The following is a 26,630-nucleotide window of genomic DNA, read 5'->3' as shown; positions in this document are numbered from 1 at the left end:
AAACTTTCCTTGAAAAAGACACATGCACCCACATGTTCACTGCAGCACTCTTCACAATAGCCAAGACATGGAAACAACCTAAATGTTCATCAACAGACGATTGGATTAAGAAGATGGGGTATATATACACAATGGAATACTACTCAGCCATAAAAAAGAACAAAATAATGCCATGTGCAGCAACATGGATGGAACTAGAGACTCTCATACTGAGTGAAGTAAGTCACAAAGAGAAAGACAAATACCATATGATATCACTCATATCTGGAATCTAATATATGGCACAAAGGAACCTTTCCACAGAAAAGAAAATCATGTACTTGGAGGACAGACTTGTGGTTGCCGAGGAGGAGGAGAAGGGAGTGGGATGGACTGGGAGTCTGGGGTTAATAAATGTAGACTGTTGCCTTTGGAATGGATGGGCAATGAGATCCTGCTGTATAGCCCTGGGAACTATAGTTAGTCACTTATGAAGGAGCATAATAATGTGAGAAAAAGAATGTATATATGTATCTGTGACTGGGTCATCTTGCTGTACAGTAGAAAATTGACAGAACACTGTAAACTAGCTATAATGGAAAAAATAAAAATCATTTAAAATAAAAAGAAATTTTGATATATTCCAGGTGATGTGCATGAAACATCATCATTTAAAATGTATCACATTCATCCTTTATTACACGAGTAATTAGAAACAAGTTTGCCTATTAATTTTGTGAAAACTTTGTTAGTTCATCAAAACAAAGTTCACACCACCATCTTTGCAGGGAAAAAACCCGAAGATGTACAGAGCCAACTTAATGGCTTTTATATACACAAAGACGTTCTGTTCATTCTCCAGCTGGCCCTATGCGAACGTGTGGTTGGAGGCCTACCTGCCTTACAGCCCACAACCTCACTGCTTCCCACAGAAGCCTCCTGGGACTAATTAATCCACTGGTAGGCTTGTCGACAGAGCTTAAATAATTCTATCTTCTGCCTCACACTAGCAGTTGGAGGCTATAACTGTTATTGGTCACTACCCAACACCTACACCAACAGATGTCTTTTAGTTAAATTTGTCAACACAGCCAGATAAGTAGGGAATTTCATGCTTCAGATGTGGCAAGCTGGAGCCAGGCTTCTCTGAATCTGGGAAATGCCAACTTCCAATATGCTGGAGGCTCACGACCTGCCCAAACATTTGTCATCTCTACCTCAGTACTTGTGAAACAGTACAAATCCTGCGAACAATGTCATCCACCTGCATCTTTACGAAGTACTATCCTGCACCGCCCAGACCAGCACTTTGAACCAGAACGCAAGTAAGTCCAAACGCAGGGATGAGAATAACAAATGCACTGCCATGAGTCCAGGCTGTTCCATGTCAACATGATCAATTAAACAAAGGACATTTTTGAGGGAGGGAGGAAAGGAGAGAGAAAGTGAGGAGGGAAGCAAGGAAGGAAGGAAGGAAGAAGAGAGTGAGAGAGAGAGAGAGAGAGAGAGGATTACTGCTGACACCCAGTGTTGATCCACAGTAAATTCTTCAGCTGTGAGCAGGTCAACAAGAAAGCTAAATCATTCTCCCAGCAAGGTTAGGGAACAATAAGACCCCTTAAAAACATGTACGAGGAATAACACTTTTAATTTTGTTTTGAAATGCAACAAAAGAATACCTAAAAATGAGAAGGGACACGTTCACTAGAGGGAAAAGGGGTCACAGTGTGAAGGCCAAAAACAAATTTTGTCATTTGGCCTTGAAAAGAAGCCACCATTCTGTTTCATCATCCTCAATGCTTATCTCAGATTTCCTCATTTCGGAGCTCCCTGGTGTCTCAGCAGGTTAAGGATCTGCTGGTGTCACTGCTGTGGCGCAGGTCTGATCCCCAGCCCAGGGAATTTCCACGTGCTTCAGGAGCAGCCTAAGTAAATAAATAAATATCCTCGGTTCACCACTTTTCAGATTCAGCATGGACGTTTACAGTACATTCTCACCCTGAAATTCTATGATTCTACTGTGATTCTGTCCTCTCTAAATGGTTCTGACTTTTAGCTTTGACAGCCATCACTCAATGATGGCAAAATGAATAAGTCATGACACTTCCATATCAAAACTATTGCCTATTCTTATTATCACATACACACAGCGAGTTCACCTACAGTTTTACAGAACGGCTACAGGTTCCCATCTTTCATAAATAGTCAAGGGTGTAAGATTTTGTTTAAAATATCTAATTTTTAAAAATTCACCTGGGTAGGTCTGTAGGGAAATATTTTATATCCTTGCACTCACTCAGGGGTGAAAATGTTGTCTTGACAGATGGATTACTTGAGAAAAAACTATGTGCAAATTTTCAGTCTTGTTGGAGATAGACATTAGTCAAAAGGCAATGTTATCTTCCATCATATTCCCGAGAAGCTAGGTATATGTGTTCTAAAAACAGCAATAACAAACAAATGCTCTTGCTTTAAAAAGAAAAACATATCAATGGTTTGGTTATTTCAAAATGGGGCCTCTTCAGTTCAATACCTACTTAATTGTTTTCCAGACCAGAGGGCAAGATAGGCCAAGCCTATCTTAATTTAGATTAATCATGTGTTGTTTCAAAAATTACCCCTATGGTCAAGAAAATCCCATTACAAAAATACAAATGAAAAAAAAAAAGATGATGAAAATTTGTCTAAGAATGTTTTCCAATTTTTTCTTTCTTCCTGTTGAAGCAACAGAAATAAAAAGAGAGAGTTGATGTTTGAAAAACACAGATTAAGAGGGTTGCCAGAGAAAATACAGAACACCCAGATAAATTTGAATTTCAGGTAAACATGCTAGTCACCCTCTATTTGTATTTGCTAAACCTGGCAATTCTACTGGTGATCCTTTGTTTCTCTTTAAGGTACAGATTGACTGACATAAAAGACAAAGAAAAGGTAGCTTCCCAAATTGAATTTGCAGTCTCCGCCTCGAGACCATTGACACATCCTGTCCACATCTGAGCGATGAACTTTGAGGCTTCTTACCTTCAAAAAAGAAGTGTACACTGAGCTGGACCCCAAATAATTATTGAAAATCTTTTACTGTATCTAGACTTAGATTAAGCTGAATGGTCTTAGCTCCCAGACATGGGAAGCAGAAAGAAAATAATGCAGACACTTAGACCTGAGCTCAAAATTCACAGACAGAGGAAGGAAGTGAGTGTATCCAAGGAGGCAGCCAGTAGTCACATGTGGCTCCTTAAATTTAGATTAACTAAAATAAAATAAAATAAAAATGTAGTTCCTCCACTGCAGAGCTCTGTTGACCCCAAGCATTCGATAGCCTCATGTGGCCGTCAGCCCAGATTTCCACCCTCATGGAAACTTTCACTGGACAGGGCTGGGACCCTTGCTGGCACAGAGTTGTGGGATTGTGGGTCTCAGGGGCAGTGGTATGGAAAGCAGTGCTCAGGACGCACCAAGCTTCGAGGTAATACTCCTTCCAGCCAGAAGAAGTGGTTTGTCAGGTCTCTAACAGGTGGGACTCCCTGCTCCTACTCCACCCAGAAGCTCCTTCTCCCTCATCTAGGTGGCTCCGACTAGAGACTTTCAGCATGTGGCAGGGTGATGTCAAAGTGGACAGGGCCCTGGTGCAGGAGTCAGAGAACCTGGCTTCCCAGGAAGCTCTAAACCAGCTAGCAAGTCTAGACACTAACTAGAAATGATCTTTTCCTGACTGGTCTGCAGTCACCACAGAACCGTGATGAGTTCTGCAAGGACGGTTCATCGTGCCGTGGGCTCATTTTTCATCGATGTCTATAGCAGCGATAACTTTGGTCCAGGACATAACCTGGAGCTGCTTCTTCTCTCTTGACAAAGAAGAGACTGTAAATGTCCTCTCCCCTTCCCCATTTCAATGGCATGAATGAGGAGGTCGGGTCAGTTGGAAGCATGACTCTACACTAAGGATATCATTCTCTTTCAAGAATTTTCCTTATTAAAGGAATTCAAAACTTTTCTCTTCGGAAGGATGCCATGAGAAGTTTATGATTCTAAACTTCAGAGGGTCTCACTTGAAGATAAGGGGTTTGGATCAAGCATCTGTTAAGGCCTCTATTCCAAAAAACAGATTCTGTAAGATACTGATACTTCTTTCCAGGCTGATCTAGAAATCACGGAGACTGCTGAACCACAGAGAAGTCTTTGAGACATAAGCAGGGATGAATTTAATAGATGATTTCCATCAACACTCTCTTGATTACATCTTGAACTCCTACGCAGAAATCTGAAATGTGTGAAAAGAAAAAGAGGAAAGGATTCTAAAAGATACAGAAGACTTCATTGTCGACCCCTTGCAATTTGATGTAATTTAGAGGGCCTCATCACAAATCCAGGAGACGGTAGTAAATGCCATAAGCAATTCATTTCAGCCTTGGCTTCATCACTCCTGAGCAATACAGCCATGAGTAAAGTACTGTGCTTTTAGGGGTACCGATTTCCAGCCTTCTCTGAAATGAGGTGGTCTCAAATGTGGTCGGGAAGGAGCCGGTCCCATCCACTACCCTGCCATTTTAGGGTGATGGACAAAAGAACTCAAAGTAAAGCTGACATATTTCACTGCACTGGCTAAGTATACTGAACATTCTAGACAGCGTAAGTAATGTACACTAAACTCTGAACAAAAATCCAAATTTCTGTTAAAAAGTAAAGAATTGACAAGAAAAGTGATCATCTCACAAACAAAATTTAGTATAAACTGGAGCTTTGGAGACACCTACATAAAGGTAAAAGGGATCATGAACGAGTGAAGAGAAAAACTCCATCACTTGAAAATTCACAAGTTATTTAATTTACATTTCATGGAGTTGTTTTGTTTTCATTCTTTTTCTTGCTTTCTTTCTTTAGTTCACACTCTCCATTGCATGCATTGACAGGTTCTATCCTCACACTGAACAAATAAAACTGCCATGGCCCTGGGTTTTGGTAACCTACCTTTGATTCCCTGCATAAATGTATTCCTCCATCACAAGGCTAAGGTTTAATATTGCAGCCTGGTACTGAAGTTAGCTGCACTACAAATACTCCGAAAGACTAGAAACTACAAAGCTAGCAAACTATCAGACCCCATTTTCAGTTTAACTTCGACTATAGTCCCAACTTCATTAACTCCGTCAATGGACTCGGAGTCAGTTGAATCTGGGGTTAAATCTCGACACTGTCATGCTCAGTAGCCAAAGGACAGGAAATGATGAACTATTCTTTGTGGCAATCTACAAAATGGGAATGAGATTCCTTATCCTACAAGATCTCATGAGAGGTGAGGAAACAGGTGAAGTGTTTATTTAGGAAGGGTCTCTGCCACCATTATTAATTACACAAAATAAGAGTAGAGTCACAATTCAGAGATCCTTCCTTGCTTAAAAATTAAACTCTTCTACACATTCACTTGAAGGTATCTTGCATCTAGTTATGCAAATGGCTTTTTAAAAACTTATTTTACTGAAGTCTAACATATACAATAAAATGCATAAATCTTAAGTGTATAGCACAATGAGTATGTATATGTCCATGTGACAAACATTCATGCCAAGATATAAACCATATCCAGCACCTTCCCCGAAGTTTCCAGCATACACCTTCCCAGTCAATATCCAACTGGCCCCCAGAAGTAACCATTATTCTGACTTTATCATCAGAGATTAGCTGTGTTTGTGCTTCTTCTTCATATAAATGGAATCATGCAGTAAATATTCTTTCGTCTGGCTTCTTTTCCTCAAAAACTACGTACAGTTCATTCTTTGCACTGTTGCACAGTATTTCATCGTATGACTATACTACTTCTTTGCAGAGTGAGGGTGAGCAGAAGAGATTCCTATCCCCAGAGGTAACATAAAGCAAGCAAGAAAAGAGCTACCAGAAGGGTAACCGAGGTGACCAATGGGTGATTATACCACCAATGGACACAAACACTGGCTACAGACATACAAGACAAAACTATCACATGCACGAGGAAGAAGGGAAGGGAAGAGAAGGGGCAGAAAATACTTGATGATCTCAGAGTGTGTTTTATATCATACCGTGCTGCTCAGCTAGCCCGCAGAGACTTGTATTATAAGAAAAAAAAAAAAAGTTTCTCAAAAGATAAAAGTCCATCAATTAGGAACAGTCACATTATTAATATAATTTGTATTAAATCTCAAACGAGAGCTATTTCCAGCAAGATGTTAATTCATTTTGATTACGTTTTCTTATTAAACTTATTAAACTTCCTATTTTTAATTAAATAATAATAATTACTTAATAATATTAATAATTATTATTCATACTAAGCTGCTCTCTTTAATCAGGACACCTTATTAAAAAGCTTCCTTCATAGATATAACTTTCCTTCCACAATCTGCCTGCCTCTGAGTGAAATTCATTTCACTTTCTAATCAATAAGCCTCGTGTTCCTTTGTGCATCTTTCAGCTGCCTGTTTTCATATTATTTAATCGGTCTTAGAATTTCCTAGAGGCTTAGATTTAATGCAGTAAAATAGAAATGAACAGCCTTTAATCACCAGGTTTGTCTGAAATGGTATTAACCTAAGTTTAATGTACCTGAACCCACAGGGACGCTGGCAAGATCCGAAACAGTGAAAAATATTGATCAAGGGGTCATTTGCAAATTTCGTTACTAAAATCCTTGCTGACATCATTAGATATTCCTCTCTCACTGAGACAAAGGAAAGATGGCTTCCCCATTGTTTTATGATATTCTTTACCTGTAATTAAAAGAACAGAACAACCCCACGAATGCATAGTTAAAACCAAATACAGTACAGAAAAACAGCCTTCAATAAAATAACAAAGCTTTCCGTTACGTCTTGTTTGCCAAAAATTGTATGTTTTGATTCATTTCTAGTGTAGCAGTTGAATGTTAACCAAATGTTTTGCTCCCGATGTGGATAATTAGCACAAAACACAAATTGTCCATAATGATCTTCAGGGTAAGCCCCCCCCCCGCCCCCCGCCGTAAGAACAGCTACATCTCTTTATTACAACTTTCTTTTTTGACAATCCTTTCTCACCATTTAGTACCAAGATGCAAAGCCTTTGTCCTTAGGGCCACACCTCTTTCTTTGATTCTGCACTTTCTTTCCCCTTTGTGGCCGGTGACATATTACGTAAATACACAAAAGGGCTGAGGCATTTTCATGCACAGATGATGAGCTGGCTACAGTAAAACAAGCAGAGAGGCAGGTCATACACTCAGGTCCCTTTATTTCCTCGAATGGTGTCTGCACAGAAAAAGCCTCAGCTGTGATGCACCGGCTCCAAGAGGGTTAGGGAGACCCCAGAAGGCTTTGAGAAGCCTGTCCATCAAACCCAAGGCTGAGCCCCGAGAATTAGAGAAAATCCCACCGGATCAATCCATCCACACACGTGCATTCCTTGGCTGCTCATCCATTTCCCTTCAGTCACTTGCTGCACAAACCATTTAGTCTACGTTTGGGGGCCAACTCTCCCAAGCTTTTCTCCCTCGCTTAACTTTCACAGAAATGGGTTATTCTGTTCTACTTCATCATTTGAGAAGGTTATTTCATTTGGTGACAAACTCAGCTGCGCTGATCTCTGTCCAGATGTTTAGGGGATTTCATGCTCAAAACCCGGCCTCACTCTGAAGGGCTGGGATTTGTTTCCAATCATGAGGCAGATACCCGTGTTGTCTGGGTGACTTCCTGGGGAAGGCTTGAGCGCAATGAACTTGCAAGCCATCAGATTTAAGGAAGAAAAGCAAGTGGTAAGTCACCTCCAAGTTCATGAGAAAGCAAAGGGTCCTTATGTGTGTTTACCTGCGCACTTGCCAAATTTCTCAAAGGACAGTCAATGGAATGGCTTCTAAAGGCCCCGGGTTACAAATGAAGAGGAAACTTGGGAGAAAAACAAGGCACCATTTTAAACTCTTTGAGGCAACCTTTTCAAACAATTCTTCTTCCTCTTCTTTGGACTACTTTTCTTGCAGGTTAAAGGACAGATTTTGAGCTATCACTTGGCTCAATGCCAATCAAGATTATTCTTTGAAGCTCTTTGACTTGCCTTCATTTTCATTTTTGTTAATTGCATGTTGCTATACTTTCCTTAAAGTTCACCAAAGGCTCTTGTGGTGAATATACGTGTGAAATATGCACTTTTTTATACAGTCCATTTCTCTCTAGGACTCGACCCGAAAAGGGCAATGTGCTGTCACTGTGCTATCCCATTAGGGAATAGTTTTATTCGAAATTCAAGTCAATTGAAATATTGACCTCATGACAATTATGCAAGTAACTCAAGGACGGCCTGAGGCCCTTAGTATCACAGAACAGGGTCTGTATACTTAGCGTCAGGCAGCCGGTCAGAAAGTAAACTGGCGTCCCTCTGACAAGCTGGCCAAGGTCACATGGTAGAGACAGAATGGAAAACACGGAATTTCTTAGTCCATTCTTTAAACCAACTAGCCCTGTTGTCTCCCCTGATGACACTGAAATTCTGCACAGAAGGCTGTTCAGGTCATGTCTGATTCCACTGATAACCAGTAAGATGTTAGTTAGCCGACTGGCCAAGGCAGCATCCTCTGATTTGGAGCCCAGTGTCTCTCTGCTCTATGAGGCTTCAGTACCTATTTCTGCAATCCTGGGCACAGGAACCACTGGGAAACTTATCATGAGAAAGAGAACATACCCACTCAAATTCTTTGAACAGATTTTTCAACAAGACCCGGGGGTGGGGAACACGGGCCAACCAACAGTCTACTTAGAAGTCCCCCTGGAACCTAAACAGTCCTGTTACCACTTTTCTTTCGATTCAAGAGACTGGAAGAAGGAGTTGAGCATTTTCCAAACTATAATCACAGAAACACTGGTGGCCAAGAGAAGTGATGTCCTAATGAATCACTCTTAGGGGAGCCAGGTATTAGAGCTCCTTCTTGGAGAGGTATACCATACATGAAAAACTCTCAGATGCCCTTTGGCAAACCTGCTTGTTTTTGCTTACCCTTGCATATTCTAAATTTATCTGACCGTGTAACTCTGTTTTCCTGTAATATCTTTGCAACTAATATTCCCCTTTTGGGCGACCTTCCTCCACCGAAGCCAAGCACCGAGGAGACATCCTTTTCTAAGACTCGGGATGAAGCACCTGATCTCTGCACTCCTCACTTCCTTTCGTTCCAGAATCTAGGGGGTTAGCAGATGGTGACTGAGATTTTTCTCCAGCCCTACCATTCCATTATTTTACACGCTACATGAATGATGGCAGTGCCCAGCATATTAGTCAGGTCAAATTCTATAATACTATAAAGATACAATTTTTATGTGTTACACGCAACACCACATCGGGGGTGGTGCCTCATGGAGTCACTGCGAGCTGTCTGCAGTGCCAACTTCTGTCAGCCTACAAAATGGGGACAGCTTAGCATGATGAAAACATGCCAAGACTAAGAGTCAGAAACAGCTCGACTCCTGGTTTTGCCGTTTACCTGTGAGACCTTAAGCAAGTCATCTATCCCCTGGGATTCAACTGCTTCACCTGTAATTTGAGATGGTTGAAGTTAAGGACCTCTGGGGTCCCCTTCGGGGCTAATATTTCATGACATGGGCCCCACTGGCCTCCTTAAGCAAAGGCAAGACTGTGTGGCTGCTGGGTCTTGGCTTTTTCAACCTGACATTGACCTATTGACTATTTCATGTCAAGGCCTTGATTAGAAATGCAGTTTCTAATTATAAGGTTGTTCCAAAGAGGATACCCGAGCATCTCTTTTGGCATCATTAATATTTATTCATCCATCAATTCAGCAGTCATTTATTAAAAGAAAATACATGCCAGGTGTCCTGCTGAACCTGAGGTGCACAAGTCGAAGACAAACCACTGCCACCCAGAAGCACACAGCCTAATGGTAAACATAGACAAATAACAAAAATTGTTCTAGAACAGTGTGTTTTGTTTTTAATCAGGATTTCTCAACCTCAGCCCTACTGACAATTTGGGGCTGGCTGCTTCTCTGTTGGAGGCTGTCCTGTACACTAGGAAGTTTAGCAATGGCCTCAGCTTTTGTCCACTAGATGCCAACAGCACCCCCAACCGACCAATGTGACCACCAAAATGTCTCCAGACACTTCCAAATATACCCCAGGTAGGAGGTGACAAAATCATCCTAGTTTAAGCATCACTGATTTAGACATATTCTTCTCCTGTTAGAGAATGTTCTATTCATGTGCTATGCCCGCAACGAGTCTGGACCATAAAATTGCAAGGCTAGCCACTATGTCCTAGTTTCTTGGTATGATTTCCATTTTGTAAATATTTATTAAGTCCATCTACAAGTTTAAGGTGCTCTCCTACTTCCTGAGTGTTTTTTAAAAATTAGTATATGACATAATTCACTGCTCTCAGGCATTTAAAATCTTGTTTGGGGGAGGAGCGGGGAGCACAGAATACAAGTAATACCAGGCGTGTGCGAAAAGTTCCAGAAGGAGCTATAAACAAATGAGTTAGGGGCAGGTCATTCATCTCATAAACATTTCCTATTATGTGAATGGGCTCTGGGGAGAAGGCTGTGAGCAAGACAGATCACTGCTCCCAGGACAGGGCCTCCATTCTCGTGTTTAATAAACAGTGAAAACCTACAGTGTGGCGCGGTGGAGAGGGCTTCCGACCCAGAGAAAGCAAGAGGGAGGGACAGGGAGCGCTGGGGCAACTTGCTTTTTTCCTTCTCTTTTGTTCACACCGTGAAACGGTGCGAAGTTCCCAGGTTAGGGGTCGAATCAGAGCTGCAGCTGCCGGCCTACACCACAGCCACAGCAACAAGGTGCATCCAAGGTGCATCTGCAACCTACACCACAGCTCACGGCAACGCCAGATCCTTAACTGACTGAGTGAGGCCAGGGATCGAACCTGCATCCTCAAGGATCCTAGTTGGGTTCATGAACCGCTGAACCACGATGGGAATCCCTGGGCTGGTCCTTTGGATCTCTGGCCTCTATTTGTGGGTCACCCCATCTTCCTTATCCCTGTTCAGGTCTAAGTTACTTTACTCAGAACCTGTGATCACAGGAAAAGAGAGCCTTTTCTCTACTCCCCGTTTCCCCCAAGTGCCTCTTGCAGCCTTTAAAGCCAGCCTAGTAGGGACCTTTATGTCCTGCTCTCAAAAATCCTCTTGCATCATGTCAGCTTTTCATGGGGGATGCAAAGTGCCACATCCCCTGACAGCCTTCTTGCTCTTGTCCCATCAGAAACCGAGTCTGTCTGTATTCTCTGGGCTCTTGCAACCTTCGCCAGATCTTGTCTTCTCCAGCGTTTTGATCTCTCCTCTTTCTCTAAAAGCTTCCAGGACTGGTCCACTCTCCCCAGTGGCTCTGTTTGCAAGCTGCCTCCCTTTCGGCTTGGTTCCCTCGCTCTTTCAAATTCAGATCCAGCATGTGAGAGTACCATCGGGAGCCAGGCCATGGGCTAAGACCGTCCTACAGACGAGTTTATCTAATCCCCTGGAATAGTTACTCCATCTTGCAGACACTCTTCCTAAGAACCACCAGCCCAGAGGCGACCTCTGGATTACTCTATCAACAGTGCACTTTCAATCCGACTACAACCACGGCCTCAACATGTAATGCTCTTCTGGAAGGTCCCTGACTTGTCATCTAACTGCTGTGAATCGACAAAATATGCTACACTGCAGCTGCTTTGGTGTCTATTTCAAATCTGAAATTGTACCAAAAATACAGGACATATATGACTTCCGTGTATGTGAAATATTTTCTCTTTTAACTAGAATACACCTTTCTTACAAAATAAGCACTTAACTGAGTAGAGGAAAGAGTGTGTGAGAATGTCTTTTCCATGTCCCTTAAAAATCTTAGTTCAACTTTGAGCAAGTGCAGCCCATCTTCAAGCTAGAATCCTAAAGGAAGTGGGTTTCCTGACTGTCACTTTTGTCTTTCCTACATCAATGGAGAGAGGGCATCCTGACTCTTTCCTGGTCAGTGGATGGCCTTCTGGGGAGGGTCAAAGTTTTTTGCTCTAAACATGGGGGAGGTCATATGTCCTACAGCTTTCTGTATTGGTTGTAAAGACCTCTGGTGACAGTTGCCATTTCTGCCATCCCAGTTTTGTAGCTCACGAGCATGTCCCTCATTGCTTTCATTCCAGCTGGTCATGGCAGATGACGGACAGGTCCCTGGAACCCCATTACCACAAATTGTTGGGATGGGGTCCATGGAGCTCGCTTAGACAATGTTCCTCTTGGGCTGAAGACCCCGGAGGGCACACTGAGGGCCGGCTGGTAAAGTAAGGGGGTCTTTAGAGACGAAAGCCCCCAGACCCATCCACAGAGCTCTCCTAGCTCTGTGTCAGTTCTTTTCTGAATCATCTTGGATGAACTGCTTTACCTCTCTGTCCCCCTGTCATCTCAGCTGTAAAGTGGAGATAGCATGAGCTCTCTATTTCCCTGTGGTGTTCTGATAATTAGATAACATCCTCCAAACACTCTATGCTCTTCACAAAAGGCTGCTTTGTAAATACAAGATATCACCACTGCTTCGACAGTTGGAAATAAATCAAGCATAGACATTCCTGGCTTCCAGAGTCACGGACTCTTCTTGTCTCCTTAACAAGCCAGGCTCGGCTGGACCCTCAAAGAAATAACCACAGCGACCTTCAGTGCCCATGGGGTTTTGGATACCTTTCTTCAACAGACCGGATGCTTGCTATAGTTCAAGCAAAGCAGTCTACACCACGACAACTCAACTGCTCAGCCAAATCAGCTGAAACATCCTGGAATTCAGGTCCTGACTATTTCCCCTATTTTCTACTGTTACACAGCTGCACAGATGCTAACTAGAGGTATTAGGATAATAAAATTTAAAATTCACTTGAAAATGAAGGAAAACCGGTTTGAATCTTCATTTGCTCTGCCCTTCCAGCTTGCTTTCATAAACTCAGTACTCATCAATCAAAACTATACTTGGAAAAATCCAGAACTTACCTTTTAAAACATACTTGCTTTTTTTACTTTGATAATTTACTAGAAAACATGCCATTAAACCTGGATGGAATATTTAAAACTTTAAAAACTCATAAGGAAAGCGTTCCTGGGGAAAACCTGATCCCTGAAATAAGAACTTATTAAACAGATAAACCAAAAAGAATGGTACACATACTTTTAGACTAAAAATTATGAAGTCTGCCATCCATCAAAAGTGCTTTTCTTATCAGGGTACCAGAGAGGCAATCCCTGTGCTGGTGCGGACTGCATTAGAAGCTATCACTTCGGATACCAACTTTCCCCAAAGATTTTGCAACTCTTCCTCTGAATCTTGGCCCCCGTTCCCCTGCTCTCATCCTCAATCAGAAGCCGTTTCCGGCTCGGGAACAAGGATCTGTGTGTCACCCCGTGATGAATCCCGGGTAATCACCAGCATTGTTTCTCAAGTGCACTGCCATTGACTGATGCCTTCCGGAGCATCCCTCTTCTTTTTGAGAACCCACATTTTTATGGCAAAGGTGCTTGACTCTATGCCAAGTTTTAACTGTGCGGACAAATTTCACTGCTCCTTCTAATCTTCTGAACAAGTCTGAAAGATATAGTACATGTGTGTATACATATATGCATATCTACACATACATATCTGTGTATATATCAGTTAATAATACTGATATATATAATGAATATATAACAGGTCTACTCTCTATCACAAATTGTTAATATGTGTTTATTTAATTTGGGTGTTAACTGAAGCAAAGATCATCGTATTGGCTGATGAAAGAAGATGCCCCCAAAGATGTAAAGAGCAGTAGATTTACCGACAACTTACAAGTGATACGAATAGCCTGTTGGGAACAATGGACTCACACTGTCCACATGCCCACATAACTGCATTTCAGCTCCCCCAGGACAAATACAATACCTGATTTAATTAAAAATCCACCCTTCTATCTTTAATGCAGCTTGTAAAAGATCTCAAAGAGCTGGACGGGAGATTTCCTAGGCATGAGCTAAGTCTCCAGGAGCAAAAGTCATAACTAACGGGCACAGAACACACGCTGCCAAGAGACACTGCTTGCTTCAGAGTTTTTACAGAAAACCAACACATGGAACAGTGATGTACAAAAGAGGGCCCTAAATTTCATTAAGCAGACGGCATGAATTAACTCCGAACTTTACCTTCTCACCAAGGTTCACCCCCAAAGGGACAACAGTAAACTACCTATGTTTTTAGAAAGGAACCTAACTGAAATGTTACATTTCCCAGGCTTTTCGTCTCACTAAAAGCCACTTCTTACTAGATTTTGGAAAAACAAACCAACAGAACCACTACTTCAAAACATCCAGTGGATTTTCAAGATGAGGTTTCACCAGACAGAAAACCGAGACAGCAAAAGGACTCCCCCCCTGAGGACACTTCTGCTGCAGGGACAGAAGTCCAGAACAGCTGTGAGGACTTGGGGACAAGAAGAGTTGTCATCGTGTGTAAGAGTAACTTCTAGACTACACTATACTATCCGTCAGAGCAGGTAGAAATCTTTCCACTTCTGCTGCTGATCCATTGCCCAAGAAAACCTAAGGAACATGTCGTTCCAAATAAAGTGAAACATAACCCCCCCCACCCCACCCCGTGCAATTGCTCCTCGGCCCAGACGTTTCCCACCATCAACCCCCCCCGCCCCCCCCCCCCCCCCGCCAGCATGCCCTGCACGGCTTACCTTTAAATTACGGGATTCTGTTAAGGATCCTTCCTACTCCATCCCGCAAGAATGCAAGATGATGCGTGCTCTTCACCCCCAAGCAGCATTCGACTCCACTCCGTGCAATCACTCTAAGCAGTATGGATGAATGGGCCAAGTTCAGGTTCACTGCCCTACAGGGGCTTTATTCCTCACAGCACATGACCAGGGAGCAAGCGAGCGCCGCTGCTGGTGCTGCTCCGCTCCTGGTGAAACTAATGGAAAAAGCATGTTGCCAAAAGCTCTCTACCAGCTCGCTCTCCTCACCCTTGCTGTGACAGCGCTAAAGCTGCTGCCTTGATAAAGAAGAACCAAAGCAAAATGCAACACAAACTGCCTCTCCAGAGGAGCTTTCTCTTCCAGCAAAACATGATCCATGCCAGGCTCGGGGACAACAGGTGAAGCCACGTAGGAAGCCTTGAACTTTATGGGCCGGAAGAGCCTGGGCAAAACCGTACGGATGCCTGAGCCCAGCAGGCATCAGGAGTCCCGGTGGTGCCTGCTCGCAACGTGCCTTGGGTATGCGGGGGTCAGCAAATAAACACCGATAAACAATAGAGAACACGGCCGACAGCTTAACCTTGCTCCTGCCTTCAGTGATGCCAGACTGTTCTGTTTGCTCAGGACTCTCCTTTTACCAACATTCAATTTGAATGAGGCGGTGCGAACGCCCGGCTCATCCGCTCCCGAGAACAGGATGCATTTATGTGAAACACGAGGAGAATGCTTAATGCCGAGGCATCCTCTGCATTCCCAGGAGCTTTTATTACAGGCCGAGCTTACATTTCACTGCTTGAACCCCCGCCAGCACCCACTGCACTTCTGTAAGCATCGCGACTTCAAGCCAGCATCCCATCAGCACACACACACCTGAAACACGGCGAGGCCTCCCTGCTAAGAGAAGCACCTTTTGCAAGCTCCCATCTGCACCCGGCGACACGCGGGGTGACGGTGATGGGGAGCGAGCTGACTCTGCCAGGCTTCTCTTTTCTCTTTCCATCAGCAACTTTCCAGACTGGGACAGGTGAGCACCAGGTGCATTGTCGTGTGTCAGCTTTACGCTGGGAAGGACCAGCGCTGTGGGCCTTCGTTAGACGTGGATTCACGAAAATGGGCCTCCATTGCTTCAATTCATGTTTGATATAACACATTAGACACAAGCTTCAAAACAACCCACTGTCCAAAAAGCACATGATGTTATGTAACACGGTAAGCGCGCCGACCAGACCACTGCCAACGACCCAGTGATTACACGGACCAGCGACCAGTGGTGAGCGAAGGCAGGTCTCTGGGTACGTTTCACTTCTCCTCATACTGTAGCTCAGGGTGAAGAGTTCCAAAGACCAGCATTGTCCAGTGCTTATTTTTCTTCCTTAAATTTGCCCCAGCTGTCCAGCCTGGGTTGGGAATGTAACGTGCATGGCTGTGTTTCCGACGGAAACACGGGATGTGGCCTGGAAGAGAGTGCAGGTCTCTGGAAAGTCACCCCAACCACACTCCTAAGAGAACAAGGTAGGAACCTCGTCGTAATTCATCAGGGGTAATTCACCCAGTAAAGCATGTGTGGCAAAGGCAATGTCTTTTACGGGACCGTAATGCTCTCATCTACCAAGGGAGCTGGACAAAACTCTCCGTCTTTTCGAGTAGATTCAGGTACTGAAGGAGTGAGTGGCTTACCATTACTGTTGTTTTGAATTTCAGGTGCACAGAATGACATTTTTAAAAACAGAAAGAAAGAAAGAAAATAAAGCTACTATTAAAACCACGCAGTGCATTGCTGGGCCATGTTACCTCCTGTGAGCTGCTCTTTGAAACTATAGCTAATTTGCCCGCCTTTGGACTAAGAAACTGTGAGTGTAAGAGAGTGAATGAGTGAGTGAGTGTGTGTGTGTGTGTGTGTGTGTGTGTGTGTGTGTGTGTGTGTGTGTGTGTGATTGTGTGTAGGCATTGATTGTACTGGAATCAACTTCAAGCTAGGTAAATCTCATCCTAGAAGTCAATGGCGAATTAAAAGTATGGTTAAGAGATTTGACAAATGGCTGATAAATGAACAAGATAAAATAAAATCTCGTAGATCCTTAGACTCCATCACAGACCGAAGTAGATAAATTCAATCCTATAGCAGAGTCATTTGAAGCCATTAGTGTAAGAAGGGGAAGCATGAGCACTGGTGGGAAGGAGAAACAGATGCCTATGTTGGCCTTGACGATTAGGAAAGGCATTTTTTAGGCAAACGTTCCATCCAGCTCTCTCAGAAGCTATTTATGATTAGGATTGCTCACAGAGAGCCTGGACAATCGGAGGATGCCTTCCAGCACTGGGGGGATTGTGGAAACAGCTGGTAGAAAATGGTGACTATAAATAGCAGTTCAAAAATTCCTACTGGAAGATGCCCAGGATGCATGGATTCATTTATCCATTCATTTCTTCAAATAAGCATGTCTGGAGTGCCTCCCATGGGCCATGCTCCGTGCGGCCCCCTGGGGGACAGAGAAATGGATAAGAGATCATGTGGCCAGGCCAAAAGGGGCTCACGCATGGTCTTGGGACTCAAGATGCTTTCTCTCTTTTTCCCAAGAAAGATTCGTGCCATAGTCCCAGAAGCTGACAATGCAGGATTCCACGAGAGGGATTTCGGACCCATAAGGAACATCCCTGTGGTTCTAAACCACAGACCCTGACCCTCCCAGATACCTGGGAGACGGAAGCCAAGAAGACACCAAGGAAGTACCAGGAGGAGCTGCAGATGATCTGCTGTCTCCCATGACCTTCACCTTCTGCTGTCAGCCTGTGGTTTTGTTTGACGGCCAAAGAGGCCTTGCAGGTATAACTGTAATGTTATTAGTCAGCAGACCTTAAAATGTGGAGATTATCCTGGATTATGCAAGCGGGCCCAGTGTTGTCATATGAGCCCAAAAGGCAGGAAACACAGGTGCAGGGCAAGTCAGAGAGCCTGGAAGCACGAGAAGGACTCAGTGTATCACCGCTGGCTGGCAGACAAAGGGCGCACGTGTCAGCAAAATGGAGACCTCGCCTCTACAACTGCCAGGAACCAAATTCTGCCAACAAACATGGAGCTGGAGAAGCACGAGCCTCTAGAAGCTGAGAGCCATAGCCCTGATACTCTGATGTTAGCCTGGTAAGACCCAAAGCAGAGAAGCCAGACATGCCTTGCCGGACTTCCAACTTACAAAAATTGTGAGACGATCAACAGGGGTTGTTTAAGTCATGAAGGTAGTGGTAACAGATTGCACAGCAAGAGATAACAAATACACCAGGGATGCCCATGGCCAAGGTTAGCGGTCCTCCATAAACTAAGCACCCTGCTCTGTAGGCTGTCTTCATTCATTCGGCTCATCGCCGGGGAGGGGGACCTCTACCAGTGCCACAGATGTCACTGGATGGACAAGCCAAGCCTAGAAAGACACTAGGTCCGGCTAGGGATAGCCAGAGGCTAGAAGATGACTCTAAGACAGATGGAGCAGAGGGGGAGGCACATGAGAAATAAGTGCCAGACACGGGGCTAGGTCCTGGGGAATCAGAGGCAAGGAAGGCAAGATCCTTGCCTTGCAAGGTGTGGTAGTAGAAAGGAGACCGGGCAACTAATTAGAAGGGAAAACAGGCCCAAGCGAGATGCCAGAAGCAAAGGATAAGGCCACTCTTTCCATTTGCAGGCAAGGGCGGTGGCAGAGGGTGAGGTTCCTTTGCAGCCACGGGTGGGGTGAATACCCAAGTTGCCAGTGGCGTGCATACCGTGGCCCAGGAAAAACCATCAGTTACCAATTATCAAAATATCAACATTTTATAAAAAAAACTGGCTCCGATCCTGCACTTTGCATAACCCTACCTCACTCCCCTCACTCTGGTCTCGCCTCTGATGGATCCTGCTTTCATTTCAAATGTTCTTATTTTGCTCATCCTCAATTTTTTGCAGTCATTTTGATTTTTCATTTATTTATTCTGTGGTCGCACCCATGGCATGCGGATGTTCCTGGGCCAGGGATGCAACAGGAACAGCCGCACAGCAGCAACCTGAGCCACAGCACAGACAATGCCAGATCCTTAACCTGCTAGACCACTAGGAAACTCCCCAATTGTGAAAAATATTGTGTTAAAATATTATGTAGCTGGATGGTGGAATTTCTTCCATTTTACTCCTCGAGAGACCACCTTACTCACCAGAGAGAGGGACCAGGCGGAACAGGAGTTAGTCCGAGCTCAACCTGGATAATTCTGGCATCAAAAAAACTGCTTGCATTTTAACTTAGGCTTTCCAATTCAGGGACTAGAGGAGACTCCCTCTGGCTTCCTCCTCGTCTTAAAATTCAAAGTCTAAGATTGTACACATCATGTTGCATCTTTACGAAGGGGCGACCTGACTCCAAGAGTTATCAACAGTCCCTAGGTTGCATAAAGTTCTATCAATGCTCAGCTTCACTTTTTAAAAGTCTGTTGAAATATTCATCTATCTTACTGGTAAATAAATTTCATTTTGGAAACCATCCAGAGCTCCCATCCTGGACACTTAACATACCACTAAGGAAGGTGAAAGGCAGTGAAGGCTGTGGGGAAATTCAAGTCGAGCTAAGTCCAAGTTGGAAGTTGTTCTGTATTCTTGGTATAATGAGGTCAACCCAAGTCCCTAACTCCATGCAGGTGGTGACGCAGCTCTGCCGGAACCGCCAGCTGACTGGAATGATGCAGGTGACTAAGGGATCACAGACCCTCTGTTCCTCCTTTGAAAGGCTGCTGCCTTTGTGGGCTTCGATTTCTGTTCTAATCAAAGGAACGCTGGGGTCCAAAATGGTGCTCAGAGGGAACGCAGAGCTACCCGGTGGCTGACTTCATATTAAATTGGATCATTTTTAGAACGAGGAGGATTCTTTTCCCCTCGAGTTCTAAAAATAGCAGGAGACCACACAGTTTGGGCTTTGGATTATTGACAGAACAATCTGTCCCATTGGCTCTTTGGCTTTGTTTCGTTGGGAGATAATATTATTCTATTGTCAGGTTGATGCTGGTTCTTTCTAGCTGTGAGTGGGCTTAACACAAAAGGCGTTCGTAGAGCCAATTTAAAGCAGCAGGGAGAAATGGTTACACATCTGAATCAAAATAGAGAGGAAAAGTATATGGCACTCGCTTTGATAAACTCCCACCATTTATTATCTGGGACTGAGGTTTTTAAAAGCAAACACTTTGCAGAGTTTAAGCAATCAGCATCTGATTATTACTTAATGACTGAACTCACTTAAAGGCCCCATACTAATTAAAATGCAAAAAAGGTAACGACATGTCATCTGAGAATTTGAATTTTTAAATACCCAGGTTAAAGCATGAGAAATGTAATAGTCCCTCGGTAAAAATGAATTATTTCCTCTCCACTAAGCAATCAGTTAGAACTCCAGTACTTCAAAAGAACACAGAGGAAAGCTGCGAATATTGAGATTTTACACTTGACTTTACAAATCCGGGGCTAAGCTGTGCATGGTTTTGACACTCGGTACCAAACGAAGACCAAAATATAATGAAACTGCCCTGTAATGGTAGAATCATCGGGTGAGGCAGCAGGAAGAGAGAAATCAGCAGGGATGTTTCACAAAGTTCTAAAGGATGTTTCAGCTACATCATGGTACCATCAGGCCAGGGCTCCATCGGTTCTCGGCCTCTCCCAGGGGTCAGTCCCAGAAAGGCAGGGTCAGGGAGGGCCTGGGGTGCCGTAGGATTGAGGCTTTCAATTAATCAGACATAGACACTTCCATCACTCACAGCTCACTCTCCTTCCCTGGCTATGTGCCTCCAGCCCAAGGGAAGAGGAGGCCAGTTCTCTCAGCATATTCTCAAAGACTCTAAGTCTTAGGAACCATTTCCAGGCCCAAATTCCAGAGCCTAGAGCAAAAGGCAATGAATGGCCTGGCCTGGACAGACTGCTCTGAGGACCGAACACGCCCAGTCTGTGCAGTTTTATCAAGAATGCAACTCAGCTGCTGGGGAACAAGGGGTTGCTGACAGCAGGGAGGGCCACGGGCAGGACAGAATACAAGGAAGACCACTCCAGCAGGGGCTAGGAGGGGCCGACGTCACTGTGCTTCCGCCAAGGCTCTGGAGGGCCTACGAGCCTAGGCGGTGGCTCTCAGTCCAGGCGGTGAGTTGGAATCACAGGAGAAGCATTCAAGAGAGTCATGCCTGGTGGTACCCCTGAGAGTCTGACAGAACTGGTCTAGGCTGGCACCTGGGCCTCAGGACTTTTAATAGATCCTTGGGGGATGCTAACATGCAACCCAGGTCAGGGAGGACCAAAGGAAGGCAGACAGGTTTCCGGCAGCTTCCAGAAGATAGCACAGGTCAAACACAAGGAGGCTACACATGACTGAAGTTGACCAGACTCCAGAGACCAGAAATCTGAATGAAGTCAAGAAATTCTGATGGCGCCCAAGCCTGCCCTGGGTCCGCACACAAGACTCTGAGTGGACGAGTCTTCTTCACAGAGAAGTCATTTCTAGAAGTCCTTTAGCATTTCTCACGGACCACCCCTCCATATTGGTTGTTACCTTACAGATCGCTGCATAAAACACAGAATGCCCATCCAGGTAGACGTGAATTTCTGATAAACAACAAATAACTTTCTTAGTATACATACATTTCAAATCTCACAAGGGACAATAATACAAACACGTCCCAAATATTGCATGGGCCATACTTGTCCTAAAAGTTATTTGTTTATGCTACATTCAATTTAACTGTACATGCTATATTTTTATTCACTACATTGGGCCAGTCTACTCATCTTTAGTCTTCGTTGTCAGCACACACATATTTATTGATCTCCTGTGCAGCCACTGTGCTAAGCATTTAATCTCTAGGCCTCGTGCTCTCCTGCCGTCTGGGCAAATAGCGGGGGGCAGACCTAGGTGGAAATGCCAACTCAGGCACTTTCAGTGGGCCTTGCAGCCAATGATTTAGCCTTTCTTAGGCCGCATTCCCCTCTAGATAAAAGGGACCTTCTTGGGAGATGTAATGAGAATTAAATAGAGTCTAGAAAGCACAAAGCCCAGTGCCTGATGTATAATAAGTCACCTTAAATGGCTGCCATCAGTACGATCCCAACATTCTGATAAGTTGATTTCAATGAGATCTTTGACTTGCTCATATTAAAGTGAAGCAAAAGGAAATATAGGAGTTTCAGGCTCAGTTCTTTAAGGTACAAGTAAATTAGTTTAGAAAGTAACATTTAATTAGCGACATTTTTTTTTTTTTTTTTTTGCTTTTTAGGGCTGCATCCGCAGCATATGGACGTTCTCAGGCTAGGGGTCGAATGGGAGCTACAGCTGCCGGCCTACACCACAGCCTCAGCAACACCGGATTCGAGCCATGTCTGTGACCTATACCACAGCTCATGGCAATGCCGGATCCTTAACCCACTGAGCAAGGCCAGGGATCAAACCTGCAACCTCATGGTTGCTCGTCAGATTCATTTCCACTGCGCCATGATGGGAAGCCCCCTCTCCATGGCATTTTTTTCCCTTTCTTTTCTTGTCCTTTCACCTGCCTCTTGAATATCTTAGCCAACCATAATTCTCAGATGGAATCAAGACCAGATGATCCAGCTGTGACATAGTGGGAGCAGGAGATATTCATCAGGCTATGTGGTGTGGGTAGCTAATTCCTTATTGGGTATTTTTTTTTGTAATCTACACATTACTTGGATGACTTACACAAAGAAGCACAGATACTAAAAAAAAAAAAAAAAAAAAGAAAACACCAAAATGGGTATGAAAGTACAAAATGCAAGTAGAAAAGGGGATGGGATAGGTTTATAAGAAAATCTAGGCAAGAGCAATCTGGTGTAAAACATGCTTCCCGGCAGGAAAGGCAAAAAGGGAAACACAATCATTGGGTTTCTTGTCTAATAACAGGAAACATAATATTAGGAGGGAGCAATTTCCACCTGGCAATGAAATTAATATATCACCTAGCTCCCCAAACAACATAGTAGACTGGGTTTATTTTTATATTTTACTAAAGATACAGAAGCATTCTGGGTTTCAAATATTCTTAAGGATAAAATCTCTGAGCACAAAGAAACTAAGAAACAAACACCAAAAATATGTTTAAGTAAAAAGTGGAGCTCCCACTGTGGCACAGTGGGTTAGGAAGGCAACTGTAGCAGTTAGGTCGCTGTGGAGGTGCAGGTTCAATCCCTGGCCCAGTGCAGTGGATTAAAGGATCCAGTGTTGACCCAGCTGTGGTGTAGATGGCAGCTGCAGCTTGGATTCAATCCCTGGCCCTGGAACTTCCATATGCTGCAGGTACAGCCATAATTTTTTTTAAAAAAAAAACACTGATTGATTTGCGGATATTGAAGAACCCTTGCATCCCTGGGATAAATCCCACTTGTTCATCAAGATCAGGGATGCAAGCATTCTTCAATATCCTCAAATCCACCACTGTGATACACCACATTAACAAACAAGAATAAAAAACTTAGGTTCCTCTCAATAGACACAGAAAAAGCCTTTGACAAAATCCAACACCCATTTCTGACAAAAACCCTTCAGAAAGTGGGCATAATGGGAACCTACCTCAACATAACAAAAGCCATATATGACAAACCCACAGCAAACATCATTCTCAATGGTGAAAAGCTGAGAGAATTCCCGCTGAGATCAGGAACAAGACAAGGATGTCTGCTCTCGCCACTACTCTTCAACATAGTTCTGGAAGTCCTAGCCACAGCAATCAGAGAAGTAAAAGAAATAAAAGGAATCAAAATTGAAAAGGAAGAAGTAAAACTATCACTATTTGCAGATGACATGATACTATACCTAGAGAATCCTAAGGACTCTACCAGAAAACCATTAGACCTCATCCATGAATTTGGCATGGTCGCAGGATACAAAATTAATACACAGAAATCAACAGCATTTCTATAGACTGACAATGAAAGATCAGAAAGAGAAATCAGGGAAGCAATCCCGCTTACCATCGCATCCAAAAGAATAAAACACCTAGGAGTAAACCTACCTAAAAAGACAAAAGACCTGTACTCCAAAAACTATAAGCCACTGATGAAAGAAATCAAAGATGACACAAACAGATGGAAAGACATACTGTGCTCTTGGACTGGAAGAGTCAATATTATCAAAATGACTATACTACCCAGGGCAATCTACAGATTCAATACAATCCCTATCAAATTACCAAGGACATTTTTCATAGAACTCGAACAAAATATTTTAAAGTTTGTTTGGAAGCACAAAAGACCCAGAATAGCCAAAAACATACTGAAAAAGAAAAATGGAGCTGGAAGAATCAGGCTCCCTGACTTCAGACTATACTACAAAGCAACAGTCATCAAAACCATTTGGTGCTGGCACAAAGACAGACATAGAGATCAATGGAACAGGATAGAAAGCCCAGAATTCAACCCACGCACCTACAGCCAGCTCATCTATGACAAAGGAGGCAAGAATATACAATGGAGAAAAGACAGCCTGTTCACTAAGTGCTGCTGAAAAAACTGGACAGTCACATGGAAAAGAATGAAATTAGAACACTCCCTAACACCATACACAAAAATAAACTCCAAATGGATTAAAGACCTAGATATAAGACCAGATACTATAAAACTCTCAGAGGAAAACATAGGCCAAACACTCTACGACATAAATGATAGCAACATCTTCTCAGATCCACCTCGTAATGACAGTAGAAATAAAAATAAACAAAGGGGACTTAATTAAACTTAAATGTTTCTGCACAACAAAGGAACCCCTAAACAATATGAAAAGACAACTCACAGAGTGGGAGAAAATCTTTGTAAGTGAATCGACGGACAAGGGATTAATTTCCAAAATTTATAAACACCTTCTGCAGCTCCATACCAAAAAAACAAATAACCCCATCAAAAAAATGGGCAGAAGGTCTAAACAGACAATTCTCCAAAGAAGACATATGGATGGCCAAACAACACATGAAAAGATGATCTAACATCACTCATTATTAGAGAAATGCAAATCAAAACCACTCTGAGGTACCACCTTACACCAGCCAGAGTGGCCATCATCCAAAAGTCTACAAACAGTAAGTGCTGGAGAAGGGGTGGAGAAAAAGGAACCCTAGTACACTGCCGGTGGGAATGTAAATTGGTGCAGCCACTGTGGAAAACAGTATGGAGATGCCTCAGAAAACTAAACATGGAACTCCCATTGGATCCAGCAATCCCACTCCTGGGCATCTATCCAGAGAAAAGCATGACTCAAAAAGACACATGTACTCCGATGTTCACTGCAGCACTCTTTGCAATGGCCAAACATGGAAACAACCTAAATGTCCATCAACAGAGGAGTGGATCAAGAAGATGTGGTACATATACACAATGGAATATGACTCAGCCATTAAAAGGAATGAAATACCGGCATTTTTAGCAGCACGGATGGACCTAGATAGAAATCATCATGCTGAGTGAAGTCAGCCAGACAATGAGACACCAACATCCAATGCTTTCACTGACATGTGGAATCTGAAAAAAGGACAGACTGAACTTCTTTGCAGAACAGATACTGACTCACAGACTTTGAAAAACTTATGGTTTCCAAAGGAGACAGTTCGGGGGGTAGGGGGATGTGCTGGGGTTGCGGGATGGAAATCCTATAAAACTGGATTGTGATGATGACTGTACAACTATAAATGTAATAAATTCATTGAGTAATTTTAAAAAAGTTGTTTAAGGAAGAAGGTTTAGGATCTAGCAATTTTAGAAATGATCAGGTATCTGGCTGAGGGCAACTTGAAGAATTACAATTGCAGCCCATGGTTCATCAGAACCTTCTTCTTACGTCAACTGTCTTGAGAATACTTGAAACATTTTGCAAGCCTCTTCCAGAATCCTCGCCTTTTCTTTCGCGTGGACTAAACTTGCACAGCACATGGGATGGATCCAGGAGAGAGACAGTTCCTGGCACGAGGCTGTCACGGCCCTGCCCCTGCAGCTCATTTTACTGTCCCAGCAAGGGATCCCAGCGCCACATGGCCAAGCCCAAGGGAAGGGGGTTGCTGGCCTCCCAGAGAGGACTGACTCGAGTTTCCTGGGAGAAATGGCTAGAAAAACTCCACCTACGCAGCTTTTGCTTTTGTTAATTTCATCTGCTTTCCCAGTTCGAAACCTTTGAATGAAGAGACCAATGTGAAGCAAATTCCCCATGGTGCTTCTCTTTGTGAATTATGCTAGCTATCGAACAGCATAGATTTTCTTTTTTTAAAAAACATAGGAACATTACAGGACTGAAAGAGTATTTGCTCAGTATTAGAAAATGCTTTCACGTGCCAAAGTTGAGGCCGGTCCAAAAGAGAGCCATTAATCTTACCAAGGCTGGGCAACACACGCGCACACGCACACGCACACACACGCGCGCATGCGCACAGCCCATATATAAAACATATATTACACATGCCTACATATAACAGAGGTGGAAAAGCAGTGCTCTGAATCCCTGATTTCCTTTACTAACTGTAACTAAGCCCAATCCCTTGAGCACAGAAACAAGGCCTGTTTGAATTTGGCCTCACTCTCCTTCACTGATGCAACTGCTGTATTATTTCAAACTAAATTCCTTGAATCCATCATGCATTTTTTCCTTCTTTACAACAAAGGTTTCCACTGACTATGATACTCTATTTCACTTTACCTATTGAACTGCTATGTATCTCCCAGACCCTGATTAAATACCACCTCTCCATGAAGCCTCACCAGAATGGCCCATGGCACTCTGGCCCATGGCATTTTACACGGACCTATGCCATTTCTCACACTGGATAACTGTACATTTGAATCTCTTTCCCATTCTACACTTACATGACTGCCATTCTGATTTACTCTTCTTTGTGTCTCCAATGCCAAGATTATATCTAGCATAAGTAAAGATGTATTGAATTAGAAA

The 26,630-nt window shown here is 43.5% G+C and overlaps 1 protein-coding gene across 12 annotated transcripts in view; it reads right to left on the bottom strand.

Moving 5' to 3' along the window:
- FRMPD4 (FERM and PDZ domain containing 4) overlaps window positions 1–26,630 on the bottom strand; it is an 826,395-nt gene that overhangs the window by 315,797 nt on the left and 483,968 nt on the right. Inside the window, exon 1 of one of the 12 annotated variants that reach the window (XM_021080627.1) lies at window positions 14,674–21,979. The exons of the other annotated variants lie outside the window; for them this stretch is intronic. The gene's annotated coding sequence lies outside the window, so the exon portion shown is untranslated. Of the gene's footprint in view, window positions 1–14,673; window positions 21,980–26,630 lie in introns of those variants that run through there. 12 annotated transcript variants of the gene reach the window in all.

The sequence above is a fragment of the Sus scrofa genome, chromosome X (genome assembly GCF_000003025.6).
Source record: "Sus scrofa isolate TJ Tabasco breed Duroc chromosome X, Sscrofa11.1, whole genome shotgun sequence".
Taxonomy (NCBI): Eukaryota; Metazoa; Chordata; class Mammalia; order Artiodactyla; family Suidae; genus Sus; species Sus scrofa.
The sequence above is the reverse complement of the archived record's forward strand: the minus strand, read 5'-3'. Positions and strand labels throughout refer to the sequence as shown.